This window comes from Lithobates pipiens, unplaced genomic scaffold (genome assembly GCF_037356315.1).
Source record: "Lithobates pipiens isolate NorthernLeopardFrog02 unplaced genomic scaffold, aLitPip1_a1.2 Scaffold_22, whole genome shotgun sequence".
Lineage (NCBI taxonomy): Eukaryota > Metazoa > Chordata > Amphibia > Anura > Ranidae > Lithobates > Lithobates pipiens.
In genome coordinates, this window is record NW_027507784.1 from 317,117,820 (window position 1) to 317,136,205 (window position 18,386).

General features: G+C 42.1%; 1 protein-coding gene across 10 annotated transcripts in view; it reads right to left on the reverse strand.

The window, feature by feature from the left end:
- EPN2 (epsin 2) overlaps positions 1-13,986 on the reverse strand; it is a 117,747-nt gene extending 103,761 nt beyond the window's left edge. For 3 of the 10 annotated variants that reach the window (XM_077449419.1, XM_077449425.1, XM_077449420.1), the window contains exon 1: positions 13,741-13,984. The gene's annotated coding sequence lies outside the window, so the exon portion shown is untranslated. Of the gene's footprint in view, positions 1-13,740 lie in introns of all 10 variants that reach the window. The other 7 variants (XM_077449423.1, XM_077449424.1, XM_077449417.1 and 4 more) reach the window with 4 other exon arrangements.
- Positions 13,987-18,386: the final 4,400 nt, after the last annotated feature.

Here is an 18,386-nt window from a genome sequence, read left to right on the forward strand (position 1 = left end):
AATAAACAAACAAAAAAATTCAAAATAAACAAAAAAGACGTGTAATGGGGGCTGCCCTTCACCAGGGCTCAAATGTAACATGAAGGATAAAAAATTATAATAGACCTCAAAATGATGACATAGAAGATCGTAAAAAAATATCTTTTATGCTAAACGGTAATTCTAAAACTGGCATTAATATTTAAAAAAAATAATACGTAACTAAAAATTATACGAATAAAAGTACTGGATAATTATAATTAACAGAAAGAACACTGAATCAACAATATTGTAATAATAATCATACTTTGAAAATAAATAATAATTGTAGTAATTATAATATTATTAAAATATTATGAATTGTATTATTATTACCATTATTAATTATTTATCCAAAGAACAGATGTACTTTATATCTATGTCTATGGTATGGCACATGCCATGTTCATCAACTCGAAAATGTTATGTTCGTGATTTACAATGAGTATAAGTGCTCATGCACACGGACGTTTTAAAAAACTGGCTGCAAAGCTAGCTCCGATGCCTGGAAAAAGTGTTGTTAAAAACGTGATTTTTACCGCGTTTTGCATTGGCGTTTTTGCGCGTTTTTGCGCGTTTTTTAGCGTTAGCGTTAAGGAGCGTTTTTTAAGAAACACATCTCTTGGCTATAGCACTCAGAAAACAAAGAAAATATGTTGCGCGTTTATGCGCGTTTTTGCGCGTTTTCCCGCGATTCGCGTTTTTACAGCTCTAGCTCCACGCCACGGAACGCACTGGTCCTGGGTTTTTTTTACAGCTTAAAAACGCCTATGCCATTTGCAGCTCAAAAACGCCTAGGTGGGCATGAAGCCATAGACTAACATGGATGGCCGTTTTTAAGCTGCAAAAAAAGCTCAAAAAAGTGGCTGTAAAAACGTCCATGTGCATGAGGCCTTATCCTTATGCAGTTGTTTAAGAACAGGGGTCTCAAACTTTCAAAACAAAGGGCCAGTTTACTGCCCTTCAAACGAGCCAGACTGTGGCCAGTGGGAGTAGAAAATGCCCTGACATCGATGGTAGTAAACAATGCCATAGGTTTGGGGGTCAGTGGGAGTAAAAAAAAATACATTATTGGTGTCAGTGGGAGGAATAGTGCCCCATCATTGGTGTTAGTGGGAGAATTAGACAAACAAAAGTTTTTTAGTGGGAGAATTAGTTCCCCATCTCTGGCATCAGCGGAAGGAATAGTGCCCCATCATTGGTGTCAGTGGGAGGAATAGTGCCCCATCATTGGTGTTAGTGGGAGAATTAGACAAACAAAAGTTTGTTAGTGGGAGAATTTGTTCCCCATCTCTGGCATCAGCGGAAGGAATAGTGCCCCATCATTGGTGTCAATGGAAGGAATAGTGCCCCATCATATGTGTCAGTGAGAGGAATGGTGGTCCATCATTGGTGTTAACGGAAGGAATAGTGCCCCATCATTGGTGTCAGTGGGAGGAATAGTGCCCCATCATTGGTGTTAACGGAAGGAATAGTGCCCCATCATTGGTGTCAGCAGGAGGAATAGTGCCCCATCATTGGTGTCAGCGGAAGGAACGTGCCCCATCATTGCTGTCAGCGGAAGGAATGGTGCCCCATCATTGGTGTTAGTGGAAGGAATAGTTCCCAAGGACCAGATAAAAGCAAGCAAAGGGCCACATCCAGCCCACTGGCCACAGTTTGGAGACCACTGTTTTAGAAGATACTTTCATCTAATATTTATATGTCTATTATGTTTACTGTGCATTATTTCTACATCATATGTATCACTCTACAATTGTCATCCTAATTCTACTAACTATATTTCATTAGTATCACCAATATTTTAATGATCATATTATAAATGTAATATTACCATTATACAATTATTTTTGTTTTAATATTATTGAGTCAGTGTTTTTTTTTTTGTTTTTTTTTTATATATTGTTATTATCATTATCAATACAGTTTCTTTATGGGAATGAATGCAAAAATAGATATTCTAATATTGAAATAATGACTATAAGACTATAATTAAATTGGTATTAATTGGCCACAACCCTTTTTTATTGTTGGTATTAATAATAAATGTATTTATATACAGATACTTTCGGAACAGTATTTATCCAATAAAACAGTCCAGCCATCACAGCTCGAACTAAACAACTATAATATCATAAACTGACGAAGGGACATAACCAAATCACACAACATTGGGCTGCGACAAACGGGTGGGAGGTCTTTGCGTCACCACCGCTCTGCTGAATAATGGACGTGTCCACTCCTATTTATACGTACTCCAGGATCCAACTGACAGAGGGCTTGTGCATATAGGTAAGTAACCAATCATTTTAAAATGTAGTTATTTTAAATTTTAAAGCTTTATTCCTCATATCCCTCATTCTGTCTCATTCCCATTTGATGGGTAACTAATCGTTCCCCTTCTTTTATTCTTTTCATTTTTAATTATAATATACTATTTTCTATTTTAAAGACATCCAGACCCATTTTAAAATTATAGTATACTATGTTTTTATTGGTATCTCCTTTGTCATTATTTATTAGTATTATTTTATCCTTGTTAAATTTCAGCCCTGATGAAGGAGTTGGAGTACAACCCCCAAAATGTGTTGGCTTTTATATACAATTTATGTTAAAAACCTATTTTTGGACTTGAATATTATGGTCTGGCATTTTAACTGTAGGTCTATCTATGATTCCTATATATAGCAGGGTGAAGATCAGTGCATGGCCTGCGTATGCATATGAATCTGGGCTAAATGTGCCTAACCTCACTTTTTTTTTTTTTATAAATATCTAACTTAGTGCCACTACCATGCATGACACAAAAACGTGTACACAGCAGAATTAGGCCTTATACACACCTGATCTCAAAAATGCCTGTTTCATAATTAGTTTTTTCAGACTCTAAATGCCCCTCCGTGTTAGCCTATGTGTCCATACACACACAAACGTTTACAAGAGTTTAGAGGCAGAAAAAACATTATCACTACATTCAAGAAAGGAGCATTTTGGCAATAGAAGCAAGCAAATACTTCTAAACGCACGTTAATGCTAGGTGCGTTTAGTGCTTGAGCATTAGAGCAACAAGATTCTGGCCAAAATGAGAATCACTATTTTTTTGCTTAGAATAAAGATCATGGTTCTTGCCGCGTAACATCATCTTTCATATTATACAAAAAAAATTGGGATAACTTTACTGTTTATTTATTTTTATTATTAATTACTGCGCAATTAATTACTGCGCAAATACAGTGTGACATAAAATATTGCAACAACCACCATTTTATTCTCTAGGGTCTCTGCTAAAAAAAATACTGATTTTAACTTGAAACCAACAAGTGTCAGAAAAAGGTTTAGTCTTTAAGTGGTCTTTAAGTGGTTAATCTGACCTCATTTACAGACCGAAGTTCATTCCTTGGCTCTAAAGAACAAAAAATTACAATGTTTACAGTTAGCTCAGCTGAGGAATGTTGTGAAACTTGGCAGATTGCCTGTGTTTTTTTTTTTTGACAGCTGTCTGCTTGAGCAGGGAAATTTTGCATAGAATGGGAAAAATGCTTTAAGATCGCAAGGAGGGGGATTGTGATCTCGATTCTGAACAATTAATAATGCAGCTGTATTGATAATTAATTTTAAGGGCCAGAATAAATGATTGTTTGGGCCAATGAAATGAATTAACGCCCAAGCCCTTTACATGCCGAAATTTGTTAAACGCGTTTAGGTGTGCTTGCGCATTTTATCTGCCACAGCGTCGCTGCCAGAAGGGAAGGCATGAGGCCAGTTAAGTGACAAGCCAAGCTATCTTAGAGGTTGGGAAGGTTGGTCAATCAATGTGCTCACCTCAGCAAATAACCGATGGTGGAAAACCTGATTGGATATATTATTCAAAGCCAAAGAGAGACTTCCGTCTAAAAGTAAGAATTTGTTTTAGACAAAATGGGTATAGCTTGGGAAATTGGCAAAAGCAGATTAGAAACTAATCTAAATAAAAGGCATCTATGCTGATTCAAATGCTAACCAGAAGATTTTACTTCCTTCATGACCAGACCATTTTTTGGTGTTTAGCACAGCGCTAATTTAACTGGTAACTGTGCGGTCATGCAATGCATGATTTATTCACATAAATAGAGCTTTATTTTGATGATATTTGATCATAACTGGGCTTTTTATTTCTTGAGATATAAGCAATAAAAGACTAAAAATTTGGGGGGGAAAATATATTTTTTACTTTCTGCTACAAAACATATCCAATAATAATAATAATAATAAAAAAAAAAAATCTTCAGAAATTTTGGCCAAAATGTATTTTGCTACATGTCACAAAAGATCCCAATAAGTGTCTATTGATTGGTTTGCATGACAGTTCTAGCATCTACAAACTATGGTATATTTACTTGAATTTGTATTTATTTATTTTATACTAGTAATGGCGACGATCAGCGACATATAATGGGACTGTGCGGCGGCGGCGGCGAACAGTCTGACACTAACTGATGCTGGGGGGAACTGACTAACTGCCACTGACATCACCAGTGACATTAATACAGCAATCCGTGATAACACTATGCACCAGGGATATGCAACCTCGTCTCTCCAGCTGTGGTGAAACTACACATCCCATCAGGCCTCTGTCTCTAATGCCGCGTACACACGAGCGAATTGTCTGGCGTACTTAGTCCAGCAAACAATCCGGCGGATAGTCCGGCGGATTTTCTACCAAACGGACTTGGCCACACACGGACACACAGAAAGTCCAGTGTTTTCTAGCGCGATGACGTACAGCACGTACGACGGGACTAGAAAAAGGAAGTTCAATAGCCAGTAGCCAATAGCTTCCTTTTCGTACTTGCTTCTGAGCATGCGTCATTCAAGTCCGGCGGAAAGAATGGACTGCAAAAATACTTTCTAAGTCCGCCGGACTTTACGCTGGAAAAGTCCGCTGAAGCCCACACACGATCGAATTGTCCGGTGAAATGTGTTTCGGCGGACTAAGTACGCCGGACAATTTGATCGTGTGTACGCGGCATAAGAGTCATGCCTCTGATTGTCAGGGTCTTGCAATGTCTCATGGGACTTAGGAAGTCGGGATGCTTTGAAACCATAAAAAAGAGGGTGCACCGGCATAGCTCATTATCCTCAAAAAAATTGATTTTATTATTAAAAAAGCCATGAGTATAATACAAACCAACAGGTCTATAAAAGCTTGTTAGGCTACAACAAAAGCATCGAGTCCACGTTCCTTCACAAATCGTAACAGGATATCATGAGTCCAACAGTCTAACACGTTTCGCAGACTTTCCCTCTTCCTCAGAGCCAACTGAACTGCGCCTTACATCAGTTCTTAAGTAACCAGATGGTACGTCTGCCCCAAGGAGGGCCCCTACTTGACAGCAAATTATTGGTTGCAACAGTGAAATAAGATTTCAGCTTTCATTTCTTTAGTATGAAGAAAAAATGATTGCTGTTTGGCTGCCAGGGCTTACCGCATGGCCTTGGATGGTCATTGGTTGTCAAGAATTACGTCATAGCCTTGCTTCAGGCCTATAAATCTGTGATGGTAGCCATTTGGTTGTTAGGGGTTACCTCATGACCTTACCTCAGGTCCTTTAAATCTGTGGTGGTTGCTGTTTGGTTGTCAGGAGTTACATCGTGGCTATGCTTCAGGCCTATAAATCTGTGATGGTAGCCCTTTGGCTGTTAAGGGTTACTTCATGGCCTTGCCTGAGGTCTATAAATCTGGGATAAGTGCTGCTTGATTGTCCGGATTACCTCATGGCCTTGCCTAAGGCCTATAAATCTGAAATGGTTACTGTCTGGTTGTCAGGGGTTACCCCATGGTCTTGCCTCAGGCCTATAAATCTGGGATGGTTGCTGTTTGTTTGTCAGGGGTTACCTCATGGATAGGTAGTACAGATTAGAAAGCAAATCACAATAAAGCATTCCTCCTGGGCTTATATCACCAAGGTACTCCTCTGACACAATAAACATGCAAACGCCTCACCTCGGCTGCCTGTGTGTAAAACCCTCTCTGATATTTCACTGGCTCTCCAAACATGCAAATCTGAGGTGAATCCGACACTACAGCATGATGACTAACACCAAAGCATGAAGATTGCAAAACCAGATACCATTTCTGATGACAAAACCCCCCTTTACTATGTAAGATGAATCAGCAGTAAGGAAATGATGACACTGGTAGTTGCTCAACACGTGAAATGACAATGCCTACTATTCGACCTGAATGCAGAAGCGGCAGCCATTTTGTCCCCCAAACCAATATTCAAACTATGGGACCACCAGAAACAAATATATAAAGGATTTTCTGGGCCTGTTTTTCAGAAATTCCAGAAAAAAAACATAACACCGATCTGTTGCCTATGGCAACCAGTCAGGGGCAACTATAGATAATGGCCATATGTAATCGGATTTGGAGTCTGCTAGATCAGTAGAACGTACTGTGCTGTGAGGGCCGGGCCAGCACGTTGCTGCACAGATCGTGGTCGTGATAAATTCGGATGGTTGAACTGTGTGGCCTATATTATTCAAGATTATTTTAAATCCATCAACCACAAATGTTGTTTTTTTTTCCTTGACGTTCACCATAATGTTTAATTGCTGTTAAAAAAATGGTACTCCCATCAAACATGGCATCAAAACTGAAAAAAGCTGTTTGTCGCCATGTGCTTTCAAAAACCTCAAATACAATTTTACAGATTGCATTTTTTTGAGATGAAAAATTGATGTAGACCACTTCGCCTGCATCGGGCAGTTCTACAGCATAATGCTGTGTACACACGACCAAACTTTCCGTTGGAATGAACTCTGACGGACTTTTCGATGAAGTTCCACTGAAACGGACTTGCCTACACACAATCACACCAAAGTCCGATTGTTTAATGCGATGACGTGTGACGGGACTAGAAAAAGGAAGTTCAATAGCCAGTAGCCAATAGCTGCCCTTGCGTCGTTGTTGGTCCGTCACAACCTGCATACAGACGAGCGGTTTTCTCGATAGGAACTGGTCCCGGCGGAAAGATTTGAAACATGTTCTGTTTCTAAGGCCCGTCAGATTTTTCGACAGAAAAGGTCAGATGAAGCCCACACACAATCGAATTGTCCGACAGATTTGTTCCGTCTGAACTTTGCTGTAGAAAAGTCTGGTCGTGTGTATGTAAGAGTCCATCCACATAATTTCTTCAGAAAACCCATATATGTTTTTCATAAAGTGTATAATGTGAGCCTTTTAAACTCAATGCAAGACATGTTTTAGCCTGCGTTCACATCGGAGCGGTTTGACATGTCAAATCGCATGCCAAACCGCAGCCTATTGCTGGCAATGCCACTGCACTCACAAGGGGCACTACTTTTGGTGACTTCCGGACGATTTGCAATAGACATCTGTACATGAACCCGCACAGATGTCTTTCAAATTGCCCCTGAACTCGCAATGAAATGCAGGTTTGAAATCATGCGAGTTTGGCCCGATTTCAAATCCGCCTCCAATGTGAACGCACACTACAAGTGTACTACAGCCTACAACTGTGCGAGGGCCATGTTTGCCTGCACAGGGATCCATGTGGAAAATCTCATTCATGTCAATTGGGACAAAGTGGCTACTCCTAATTTACCACCTGTGCGCTGCCCCAAACGCAGACAGTGTTTGTTTCAGGTCAAGCACCAACACGACTGCAGATTGTGAGCAGCAGCTTTGTGCTGCATCCCTATTGATAAAAATGGAACTGCCTGCATATATTGTGTTTTCAGTGCCTTTTCCATGCGTTGCTGTTGACTATAATGTAACATGCGCTTTTACCAAAAGTTGGAACAAGCAATGTGTTCTAATCTGTATTCTTCATTATAATGGTATATCGTTTTCAGTGCACTGTGATCTGCACTCCTGTTACCCGTATTCATCTGACAGCAGGCTGAGGTCCACTGTCATCTGACTCAGTTGATCCAGGCTCCGGAGCATTCCCAACTGGAACGACCGAGATGCCTGGACCGGCAGCTGGCTCAGCCTCTCAACGAGCCACTAAGAGGCTGAGCCAGCTGCTCCCACCCCCCTCTAAAGCCCGGCACTCCAATGAGCACTGGTAGGGCAGAGCAGAGAGTCAGTCACCAGCTCTCTACTCTGTGAAGACCAGGAATCGAGTGATCATAGGTGTTTGACCTCTCAGTTCTCAGTCTTAGAGGCAGTGGGGGAAATATGCAGCATCACACCAATGCTGCATCCACCTAGGTGAGTATAATTGTTTTTCGTTTTTTAAATTCCCATACTTCTCTTCTAATGTTTGTTTAAAATTAAAGGGTTGGTCCATCAAAAAAATTATGTTTTTGGTAGTTACTGGTGAATTAAATCACCAACAGTTTCTTTTATCTCTTGGAAAGTCTATGAGGGATTCTATCAGTGAGATCCCTGAACGTTGAATTCCCGAGTGCACATCAACCATGTCTAATATGAGGGGTTCCCACCATCCCTGCTGGATTTATTTGTTGAATAGCATGGAAATGTAATGTAATGTGAGAAGTTGTAACATGCAAACCTCCCAGGAGGACCTGAACAAGTTCCTGTTGCCTTGGTTGCCTTATTGTACATTTCAATCTGACAGTTAAAGGAACAGCGCGTTGGTGAAACAACTGGTTGCATTGTCAGTCCCTATTACATGCCACTCTAATAGGGCATGGTTCTCTGAACTTCTGCCCACTCTGCTTGAGACCCTAATGTGAGGGAGGACTCTGCTGGGACTGTCATGTAAGGGAGGACTTTGATGGGGCTCTCGTTTAAGGGAGGACTTTGATGAGACTCTCGTGTAAGGGAGGACTTTGACGGGGGCTCGTGTAAGGAAGGACTTTGATGGGGCTCTCGTGTAAGGGAGGACTTTGATGGGGCTCTCGTGTAAGGGAGGACTTTGATGGGGCTCTCGTGTAAGGGAGGACTTTGATGGGGCTCTCGTGTAAGGGAGGACTTTGATGGGGCTCTCGTGTAAGGGAAGACTTTGATGGGGCTCTCATGTAAAAGAGAACTTTGATGGGGCTCTCATGTAAGGGAGGTCTTTGACGGGGCTCTCGTGTAAGGGGGGACTTTGATGGGCTTGTCATGTAAGGGAGGACTTTAATGGGGATTCTGATGTAAGGGGGACTTTGATGGGAACTCTCATATTAGGGGGTCTTTAATGGGGTCTTTTCAGCTCAAAGTGTATGTGGAATTTGATTGCTTTCATTTTTTTCTATTGTTATAAATCATAGCATACTACAAACAAATTCCAAGTAAAACTTATTCATTCAAATTTAATGAATAAATTGAATTATTCATTTAAATTTGATTCAGTCATTTACAAAACTTTATTGGGTTTGCACCAATTAGAAATAGGCTTTCATCAACGTATAGCTGTCAGGACAACAAGGTGATTTCTGATTGGTTGCTTTTGATTACTGCCCTTTAAGCAGATGATCCCGCTTAAAGGGCAGTAACCCCATTAAAAGAGAAGTATGGAAATCTTTTTTTTTTTTTTTTTCTAGAATCATACTTATCTAGGTGAATGCAGCATCAGTACCCCTCCAGCTCTAATACTAAGATCCAAGCGATCAAACCTCGCCAATCGCTCAGTTCTCAGAGCTCCCTGAGTAGAGAGCTGGTGAAGCTGCCTCCGTGGAGAGGGCGGGAGCGACCGGCTCAGTCTCTCAGCGGCTGAGCCGGGTGCTGGTCCAGGCATGTGGGTGGATCCTGACCATACCGTCACAATCTTTCCCGAGCCTGGATCGGCTCTGTGACGTCAGCCCGCTGTCTGCTGAAAACGGGTCACAGGTGCTCAGAATGGACTGCACTTCTGTGATCCATAGGATAAGTACAGTGAAATGAGCTTTCCCTGTACTTCTCCTTTAAGGATGATCCTTATTTGGCCAGCAGCAGTTGGATCAAAAAACGATCACTGTCTGTGGGTAACCCCTACCTGCGCAGGCAGCCTCCATCAAACCTCAGGGGAAAAATCTAAAGGTGTCCATAATATTTGAATCTGATTGTACAATCTTTGTCTAATCCCTTACCCAGACAATTCATGCAGGTTGTATGCAGTCAGAGAGGCCCTCGCACGACATAGGTGTTGGTAGCTCTTAAGCTGGCAATACAAATTACAATGTGATTGTACAGTCACCTTTAGGTCTACCATAGAGGTGGACGGAAAAGCCCCAAACTCCTACTTGGACAGAGTCGGGTACTATGGTAGGGAGATCTTGATAATAGAGTTTTCAAGTTATATAAGAATCCAGGGGCTGCCTAGCATACTCTACCAGTAGCTAACATATTGCTGAATACAAAACTGAATGGGTTGTTTAGGTAGAACCTCACATTGACTAGGATTTGAAAATCTAAAGGAGATTGTACAGTCATAGTACAACTGTAACATATATGGCCAGTTTAAAGGAGATTTACAATTAGACTGTAACATATGTGGTTAGCATAATGCCAGGATGAAGTTTGTAAAGCTAGCATTGAAGGCTCTAAACATGTGCATGCAGCGAAAAGCATTCTACTTTCTGTAGAACATCGGGACTCCAGTTGTATCTTTTCACTACCTTTTTTGCATCAATTTTTTTGTACATATATCTTTATCCTATGCCTAAAACAGGCCTTACACCTGTAGAATTTTTTACAATTTTCAGGACGTTTCTTTGATTATCTAGGACTATTACAGAGGACAATTTGGCAATTGGTATTAACTAGGATGAAAAATGTATGTTCAATCCGACAAGAGAGAATTAATTTCTTAATGCTAGATTCGCTGCTGAGAAAACTAGTAACAAGTCTTATTCGCATACACTTGTCAAAATTCACCTTGAAGTAGGATGTTTGTTCTACAAAAATTGATATATTGACATGCAACTCAAACAAAAAGTCATTAAAAATTTCACGAGTCCATGAAGGCACTGGCACTGGAATTGGCAGGCGAGAGATTTTGATTCTGTCTCGTAACTAACAAAATTCTACATTCAAAATCACTTGACTCCGCGTGGATGGACAACTCTCCCCTGCTGGCTATTGTATTCTGCCAACCAACACCTGAGGCTGGCAGAACATCCAAACAGTGGTTGCATTAATGTTTGGTCAACCATTTTCCACACGGCTTCTTATGCCGCGTACACACGGTCGAACTGTTTGACGTACTTAGTCCGTCATACAATCCGACGGACAATCCGTCGTACTTTCCACTGAACTGAACACACGGATACACGTCGAAAGCTTGCGCGATGACGTGTACAGCACGTACGACGGGACTAGAAATAGGAAGTCCAAGACACAGCAAAGCACCCTTCCGCCGTGTAAATCCTTTCTGGGCATGCGCCATTCTTAGTCCGTCGAACTAGCATACTGACGACCGTATTGTCCGCTGAAACCAAAGTACGACGGACAGATTTTTGGAAAATCCGAAATTCTTAGCATTCCGGACTGCACGCTGAAAAAGTCCGCTGAAGCCCACACACGAGCGGATTGTCCGCTGAAATGTGTTTCAACGGACTAAGTACGTCAAACAGTTCGACCGTGTGTACGCGGCATTAGATTTCACAGGAATCAGCAGAATTCTTGTGGTGGTCAGCTTTTCTGGTGCTGCCAACCCCAATGGACTAGACCAGTGATGGCGAACCTTGGCACCCCAGATGTTATGGAACTACATTTCCCATGATGCTCAACTACACTGCAGAGTGCATGAGCATCATGGGAAATGTAGTTCCAAAACATCTGGCGTGCCAAGGTTCACCATCACTGGACTAGGCCATCATCTTTGACAGTTGGGCAGTAGTTATCCTGGGCACAGTATGCTGGGAAAGTAAACAAATGGCTCAGATAAAGCGTATTTCTTCATCTCTATATTAATATGAACTCAATGTTTAAAGGATGTTTACAAACTAGCCCGTCCATGTGCTCTTGAAAAAACAAACAAAAAAAAACCAGCATACCAAAAAAGATGCGATTATAAATTCCTTCTACGTCTGGAACCCTACCCTCGGCACAAAAATGTCAGCACGCCCAGCTTTTGTAACCACTGTCGCAGGAGCTTTAACATACAATGAGTCTGATAACAGAGGAATTTCCACTTAAAACAAAAAAAGTTACAACCGATTGCTTTGCGAAACAAAAAACATACCAGCCTGGAAGGCACTCCCGGCGGCGTTTTTGTGCTACGAAAATAATAGCAAGCAGGTTCGTATAAAGGAAGGCGTAAGGGCTCGTTCACAGCGCGGGTGCGCTGAGCTACACAGGCTCAATGCAAGGGAACATAGAAAACAGTTGTTCTCTATGTGCTTTGTTCACACTATAGCCCCATGTTGAGGCGCACTGTGTACGCAACACTCTATACCGCATAAGTTAAAAAAAAGGAAGAATAAGAAGTAAACAGTGCTATGAGCCCCTAGACATACCATACCAATTTGCATGCGTTAAATGGTGCATAATGCATGTGGACTGGTGTAAACAAACCCCAGATGTAGCTATAGATGTTTTGGAATCAATTTGGCCTCGAGCAATCAAAAACAAGCGATCCATCATCAATCCAATGCAACACATACATTATTTTTGGCTTAAGATATAAAATTGCCATTTATAAATGTAAAAGATCTATTAAAATGTAATACATTATTTTTGACTTAAGATATAAAATTGCCATTTATAAATGTAAAATGTCTATTAAAATGTAATCTTTTATATTTAATGGATCTATATTACGACTCGTTCTCCGACCAATACACAGATATTTGTTTAATCCTTCAGAAATGATCGGCAAAACTCCACCTCGGCCGATCAACTCTCCATCAAGAACTAAATCGATCAAATGGCTCTTTATTTAGTTTTTGTTATTTTTATTCGATTGGATCATTGTATGATTTCGTTGATAGATGTGTGGTCTCCATTCATTGGAAACATTTTGAAAGGTCAATGAATGAAGTTTAAGAGGTGAAAAGAGACAAATCCCAGTGGTCAGGTGGTCTCCACGGCACAAAAGGAGTTGAAGAGCTTAAAAGTGCCAAATTGTGGTGTGGGGGGGGGGGGGAGGAAGAGGGGTCATCTAAGTCCCTTTTCAACAATGCTTTCTGATACCAAGTCCTAAGTGTTACCCTATCCCAAAAAAAGTTCCTACCCACTTCCTCCCCCCACCGCAAGGAACAAAAGTGCAAAGGGGACTCCTGCAATCTTTTTCCCAGCAGTTTGTAAAGTTTAAAGAAAATAATACAACAAACAAAACAACAACAAAAAATGAACAATAAAAACAGACGTAGGGCTCTGCTCCACGGCTGGTGTGGGTGGGCACTGGCGGCACGCCGTGGGCACAGGGTGTTGTAGTTTCCATGTGCAGAGGTGCTGTATCCAGCAGCTTGCAGTGTAAGCACAATAGTGTGCCAAGAGGTATTTTGGGGAAGGGAGGTTATTATAACCAGAGATGCCAAGATACTCTGCCCACCAGAATTCTCTGACGGCAAACGGGATGGAGGGAAGGGGGAACGCCTTAATACAAGCCCTTGGGGTTTAAGTAAATAAATAGGTGGAGGAGTTGGGGGAGGGGGGGGATCCCACACCCAAAAAAAAAAAGAGAAGAAGAGGCCTCTTCCTGCAGACATCTCATGCAACAGGGCCCAGGGATGGGAAAGAGTGGGCACAGGGGCTGGAAGGCAGTGTATAGGCTGGTCTCCTCTCCACTCCTCCAGATGTAAACAGCACACCCTAAATAGGAGAAAGAGACACACACTCACCCCAGTGGGCTCCAAGTCTTCTTCCCGCAGGGGGGTGGGGGGCGGAGGGATCAGAGGGCAGCAGTAAGGGGCAGGGAGGGTAGTCCTCTCCCCCCACCCCTGGCAACTTAGGGTGGCAGTGCACAGAGGGGGGCAGGCTCTGGCAGTAGGGATCACAGCAGCAGATCGGGTGTCTGTGCAGCCCTGGAGCAGGCAGGGAGATGTGAGCAGAGCAGCAGCCAGGGAAAGGATGAGGAGGGGAGGAGAGAAGGGAGGAGGGAGAGAGAGAGAAACAAGAGCCTACAAGGAAGGGAGGGGGAGAGCAGTGAGGGAGGAGGAAGGGAGAGGAGGAGGATGATGATGATGGGGGGGGGGGGGGTCCTGACTGCTGAGTGTCAGTCATTGCACAAGTATCATCATCCACTGCAGGACTGCAACAGGGGAGGACTGCCAGGTATTAGCTACTACAGTAGGCAGCATGCCCTGACAGCCAAATCTGATGAGGGTGCAGGCTCTTGAAGTTCCACAGCGTGGTGGCATCACAAAAGTTTGCATTACATGAGTTACACAGGCATTGTATTAAAGTAGGGGGGTGGTGGAAGCCACATGGCCATAGCTGACTGGTACAGGACTAAAAGTCTTAGCTACTATTTTGTGCTGGCTCTTGTAGTTCCACTGCAGCTGGAGTAATGGCATTGTTTGCATTAAAGATGCATCACATGGCAGCAGGAGTAAATCAGAATATTCAAGATGTAAATATTGAATGATAGCTGTTACAGAAGTCCCAGCTTACCATTCTATACTGGCTCTTGTAGTTCCACAGCAGCCAGAGGGATAACATTATTCAAACCACACATACATTGTATTACAGCAGAGAGAGGGGGGGGGGGGTCAGAATATTGTAGATGCAATAGGGTGACTAATAGCTGTTACAGGAGTCCTAGCTTACCATATACTGACTCTTGTAGTCCCATAGCAATGGGATGACTGAGGTTGATTTACTAAAGGCAAAGAGACTGTGCACTTTGTGTGCAATTGCATTGCCCCATGCAAGTGCAGTTGCTCCAGAGCTTAGTAAATGATCAGAAGCTCTGCTGACTTCAATCAACCAGTCATGTGCAATCAAAAATGCTGTTTTTTCCCCCTTGCATGTGATTGGGTATTCTTTGCAAAGTAAAACCTTACCTCATTTACTAAGCTCTGGAGGAACTGTACTTGCAGAGTGCAACTGCAGTCTATTTGCCTTTAGTAAATCGACCCCATTGTTTCAACTACACATGCATTGTATTTCAGCCAGGGAGGCACAAGACTATTGAAGATGCAACATGTTGAATGCTAGCTGTTACCAAACAAAATGTCCTAGCTACTACTCTATACTGGCTCTTGTAGTTCTGCATCCGCTGGAGGAATTACATTGTTTGATTTACATATGCATTGTATTTCAATCCATTACACATGCATTGTATTGCAGCAGGGGGCATCAGAACACTGTATATGCAGCATGTTGATTTCCAGCTATCCTAGATTACCATTTTATGCTGGCTCTTGTAGTTCCACAGCAGCTGGAAGAATGGCATCATGCAAAGATGTATGGTATGAATTCTACATGCATTGTGTTGTAGTAGGCAGCATCTCAAGTGGAAGCAACATATGGATAACCAGATGTTATAGAACTACAAGTCTCACCTGTCATTCTAGGCTGGCTCTTGTAGTTCTTCAACATCTGGACCAGTGGCATTACCCAGTGTTGCATTGTGTGAGTTGTACATACATTTCCTTACAAGAGAAGGAGGCAGCAGTTGAAGCAACACGTGAATTGGCAGCTGCCTGTTACAGAGCTTCTGTTCAGTGCTGGCTCTTGTAGTTCCACAGAAGCCATAGCACCAGCTACAGATGTATTCAATGAATTAAGAACACACTGTAGTCTATCAGTAAGGAAAAGGCTTTTGGAGCAAAATGTGGATTGCCAGCTTTTATAGAACTACAGGTCCCAGCTGCCGTTTCATGCAGGCTCTTGTAGTTAAACGGCAGCTGAAAGAATAGCATCACACAGGTTTACATTGTATGAATTATACATGAATTTTATTGCATCACAGCTGGGGAAGCAACACATGGATTGCCAGATGTTACATAACAGTAAGTCCCATCTGCCATCGTATGCAGGCTCTTGTTGTCAGCAACATAAAGGCATCATGCAGAGTTGAATTGCATGAATAACACATGCATTGTATTGAATCAGAAGGGAGACGGCTATGCAAGTGACATGTAGACGTTACAAAATGACTTGTCTCAGCAGCCATGCAATGCTGGCACTTGTAGTTTATACTTATCAACCATGCTATGCTGGCTCTTATAGTTCCTACTTATCAAACCATGCTATGCTGGCTCTTATAGTTTCTACTTATCATCCATGCTATGCTGGCTCTTATGCCACGTACACACGTCCGGACTTTGATGGACTAGGTCTGACGGTCTTCCCGACCGGGCTTTCGGTGGAGTTCCGATGGACTTTCCGAATGAACGGATGTGGCCACACACAATCACACCACAGTCTGATTTGAACGTGATGACGTACATCCGAACTAGAATATGGAAGTTCATAGCCAGTAGCCAATAGCTGCCCTAGCGTCGGTTTTCGTCCGTCGGACCAGCATAGAGACGACCGGATTTTTCGACTGGACTCGAGTCCTTTGGAAAGATTTGAAACATGTTCTAAATCTAAAGTCCGTCAGATTTTTAATAATATAATATAATGTGTTATGAATTTAATCTATAAATATAATTTGTTATAAATAAATATAATGCCTAATGTATTTATTTTGGTCTTTATATTAGAGCCTATCCTGTGATTGTTTTCCATATTTTTGAAGCCGTTGGTGATGATTGGTGATGATTAAGATGCGCAGTGGGCGGGGCAAGGGCATATCTTTTTAAAATGATTCCCCCTTTTCCGTCTCTGAAAGTTCATAGGTTCTGGATTTACAGAAAGAGCTGTTATATTACATTTTTATTTTGTTTTGGGTATTTTTTATTTTTTTGCAGTTTTTATTTTTAATTGGGCTAGTTTTCTTTTTTTTTATTCGCCCCCAATATTCAGTTGGGATTATGACTCCTTTTATTAAATCTTTATAAGATTGATTTTTAACTCCATGTTGTAAAAAGATCAAATCTTAAAAAAGTGTTTGATCTTACAACAGACGCTGCAAATCCATTGCAATCAATAGGGCATTTCTCAAGCTGTTCTATGGTTTGTAATCCACTACATTTAAACATTCCATGGCGGTTTGGTAATGCACACTGTGGTGTTGTGCTTTGTGGCATGCGTTAACGTGCATTTTGTTATGCCGGCTTAATAGACTGCCAATGCAGTAAACAAGCTGAAAAACCTGTGCACACATAGTGCTGGGAATATGACTTGTGTTGCCCTGTGGTATGTAGTACAGTGTGCTGAGGTGTCCAGTCTCAATGAATGGAACCACAACGCACCACAAATAAAGCAGGCGCATTGCCATGTATTGCGACAATGCGCGTTTTAGCGCATGTTGGGCTCCATTCACACCTAGGATCGCGGGTGGATCTTAATGGGACCCGAAACGCGGTGGTGTGACTGTTGAGCGACAAATGGTGCTACAATTGCTTAATTCAGATTTTCAAAGATGTGATCTGACTGTCAAAAGAACGCTGAGCAAAAGTGTGAATCTCATTACAAAGTGTTTGAGCATGATTTTACTTCTAGTCCCACGTGCAACAATTTTCATTCCATCTATTTTTTATTTTTTTGTTAGATCTAAATGAGATGTGGCCATTTCTTTCTTAAAATTTGCCACACACCGGGGCTGATTTACCGGTCACTTTGCAAAGAGAGGCTTCGTTCACACACATGTACTATAGCGTCCACCTGTGCGAGTGCCGCGTTTTCCCGCACAGGAATGCATAGGTGTTCCATATATTACGTGCCCGGTGTGAACTAGGCCTAGATGTTCTCTTCTGAGCTTATTATATAAGGTGAAGCTGTGTTTACCCCAGTCACCAACTCATGTGTATGATTTAATTTACTTGCGTATGACTGAGTGTTCAAAATTGAACGTAGCCTATAGGAGAAGTAGGGCCAAAGTTTTTTTTTTTTTTTGCTCCTACTTCGTTTTGCACTCCTATGACCCCAGATTCAGCCAACAGCAGGCTAAAGCACTCTGTCAGCTGACGTTACACAGAGACAGTTCAGGCTCTGCAGGGATCCCGCCAATAGTGTCAGGATAAACTCAGATTCCTTACCGTCAGCTAGCTCAGCCTCTCAACATACCGCTAAGAGCACAAGCCAGCCATTCCCGCCCCCTCCACAGCACAGTACTCTGGTGAGCAATGGAGGGGGCAGAGCAGAGAGTTGAAGACTGACAGTCACCACTCTGCTCAGAGCGGAACCAAGAACTGAGCGATCAGCAGTCTTGGATCCTTTGGTTCTCAATGTACAGCCATCAGGGAACAGCTGCAGCATCGGATCGAAGCTACAGCTATCTAGAGGAGTATGCATACCTCCCAACTTTTTGAGATGGGAACAAGGGACACCTGTTAACAAACGTATGCAGGCATAGGACACACACCCTGCCACACCCCCTTAAAGGAGAATTATACAACAAAATGATTAGTTAAACCCACAAGTGCTTTTTTTT